Raw genomic sequence first — 3151 nt, 5'->3', positions numbered from 1 at the left:
GCTCCACCTGGCAACTTTCTTTGGCCTACTGTAGTCTTTTCCAGGGCATTCATTTCCAAGCACTGCCACAAAAAAAAAAAAAAAAAAAAGACATGTACCACAAACTGGGTGTCTTGAAACAAGAGAAAAATTGATTCACTCATAGTTCTGGAGGCTGGGAGTCCTCAGCCCTCCCCGGCCTCTTCCTGGCTCCTGAAGGCAGCTGCTAATCCCTGGTATTCTTGGTTTACAGCTGCAGCTCTCTCGTCTCCATCTCCATAGCCATGTGGCATCCTCCCCTTTGGGTGTTTCTGTCCTCTCCTCTTTTAAGGACAACAGTCTCTTTAGATCAGGGTCCACTCTCTTGATCTTGTCTTAACTTGATTACACCTGCAAAGGCCCTATTCACAAAAAAGTTGCTTTCATAGACACTGGGGCTTAGAATCTCAAAATGTCCTTGTAAAGGGAACATAATTCCACATATAACATCCATTAACTCCTGTTCTGTCACCCTGTCTCCTTGGCTTTCTCCAAGGCTCTTTTCCGATGGCTCTCATCACTTACATCTGATCTGAAAGTTGCATCTTTCTTGGTTCTTTTTTTTTTCTTTAGAGATAGGGTCTAGCTACTTTGCCCAGGCTGATCTCAAACTGAACTCCTGGCCTCAAGCAAGCCTCCTGCGTTGCCCTCCCAAAGTGCTTGGATTACAGGCATGAGCCACTGTGCCCTGTGGCTCCATACCTTCATTTTTTGAATCAGACAGAACATCAAATCCATGAGCTGATTTGATCCTTATGATTTTAACATGAGGGGCTTCTTAGACAATGTCTGGAAATCAGGGACTAAACTACCAGAAATATCAGACTCCATCAGCCGAGCTAGAAGTGCAGGGAAGGATGCAGGATTGGAGGGAATGGTGATGAGAACAGTTCTAATCGATAAGAAAAGTCAAAAACCTGTAAAAGTCCATTTCTAATGATCTTGACAAAGAGATACTGAAAACAAATCTCTTTAATGAGAAAAATTTACTTTCTTTTCCACCTAAATTGTGAGATCATTTTATTCTGGGGAGGTGATAAATGATACCAAGAGTTAGGTTTGCCAACCTTATGTAAGTTGTAATATATTTCTTTAACAACCTAAGAGTTTTGTTTCATTTGTAGTGTGTTTCATCAACATCCTAACAGGGGAGTTGAGGTGCACTTGACTTTGAAATTTAGCAGGCTCATTCTTTATAGTTACAGTTCCTACATCAAGTGCCCCTCAGGGGATTTTGCTAGAGAAATTCACTTCAAAGCTTGAGTCCAGGTCTCCGGCACCTGTGGCTCAGTGAGTAGGGTGCTGGCCCCATATACTGAGGGTGATGGGTTTGAACCCAGCCCTGGCCAAACTGCAACAAAAAATAGCCAGGCATTGTGGCAGGTGCCTGTAGTCCCAGCTACTCGGGAGGCTGAGGCAAGAGAATCACCTAAGCCCAGGAGTTGGAGGTTACTGTGAGCTGTGACGCCACAGCACTCTACCACCACCAAGGGCGATAAAGTGAGACTCTGTCTCTTTAAAAAAAAAAAAAAAAAAAAAAAGCTTGAATCCATCAGCTGGCAGAATCAAACGTCCTATGTCACTCCCTGTCCAGTATATACCTGACACAATGTCTATTAAACCTTTTTTCTATTAGAAAATTACAGATTAATACCCCACTACCTTGTCACTTGAGTGGGATAGATTTAGAGAAAGAACTGACATCTTTAAGAGTCTGTTAAATCCCATGCACTTTCAATGGGTCAGCTCGTGTAAGTCTCACGAACAACATTTTAATCATTTTAATGCAGACATGATTTTTCTCATTTTTATGGGGAAGGAAACTTAACCTTATCCAACTAGGAAAGTGAAGAACCAGAATATGAATTTGAAACTTCCATACTTTAGAACTCACACTTTCTAATTTATAATAAATATTTTTCCCATAAGAAGTGGAATGCATTCTTATCGTAAGGCACTTTACAATACAGAAACATAAGGTTGAAAAAAAGCATATTAGTAATCTTAAAAATAAAAAGAATCAGGGAAATCAAGTTTAATAGTGTTTATCTGAGCAGAAAACTACTTGGGTAGTAACCCTCAGAACCAGAAGAGGTGCAGAAAGCTTGGCTGTACACTATGGCAGTATTTATAGACAGAACACGGAAGGAAAGTACAGAAATAGCTTGATTGGTTGCAGCGAGGTGTTTACCTTATTTGGACATGATGTGATTAGTCGGGTGCCTATCATTGGCTAAAGCTTTGCCCCTGGGTTTGGCTGAGACTTGGCTGTCTCTTACTACTCTTAAATTAGATTGTAGTTTGTTACCTAGGAACCCAAGGTGAGGATTCAGCCTCCTGGCAAATTAAACAGTCACAATCCCTTGTTCATCCCTGTCCGAAATGCTTGAGAACAGAAGTGCTTTGGATTTCCCATTATTTCAATTTTTGTCTTATTTGCATTTTACCAGTTAAGCATCCCTAATCCCCAAATCCAAAATTCAAAATGCTACAATGAGCATTACTCAAGCATTGTGGTGGTACTCGAAAGTTTCAGATTTTAGAGCATTTCAGATTTCAAATTCAGATTAAGGATGCTCACTCTGTATTAACTTTTTGGTATTTCCTTCACTACCTGCTCATTTTTTGCTTAATTGAGATCATCCTACATGTAAATTTTGCATATTGTTTTTTTATTTGGTTTTATATCTGAATATTTTAATGGAATAACATTGTTTATAAATTTACAGTGACAAAAATATCATTCCAGGTTATGGGTACATTTAACCAACCCTACTTACTAGATATTTAAATTATTGTCAAAGATTTACAAAGTTGTAAAAGATTTCACTATAAAAATTTATGTATTTTGTGAATATTTTAGAAGATAAATTAGGAGAGATGGCCATAGAGTTTTGGATATCCAACTTTGAAATAATACAACTAGTTATTTCATGTTGACATCTTTAGCCACTTATAGATATTATAAGCTAAATTTGGAATTTCATTCATCAACAGGCAATAAATATTTCAAGCTTGCCAGTTCTGGCAAAGTCTTCTTTGATTTTACATTTGTTTATTGGTTTGTTCATTTTTTTATTGGTAATCAGTGGTCCTTAGAGAGGATTCAAGAAAGAGCTGAGGCACAGGATGA

The sequence above is a fragment of the Otolemur garnettii genome, unplaced genomic scaffold (genome assembly GCF_000181295.1).
Source record: "Otolemur garnettii isolate 467f Iridium unplaced genomic scaffold, OtoGar3 scaffold00165, whole genome shotgun sequence".
Lineage (NCBI taxonomy): Eukaryota > Metazoa > Chordata > Mammalia > Primates > Galagidae > Otolemur > Otolemur garnettii.
The sequence above is the reverse complement of the archived record's forward strand: the minus strand, read 5'-3'. Positions refer to the sequence as shown.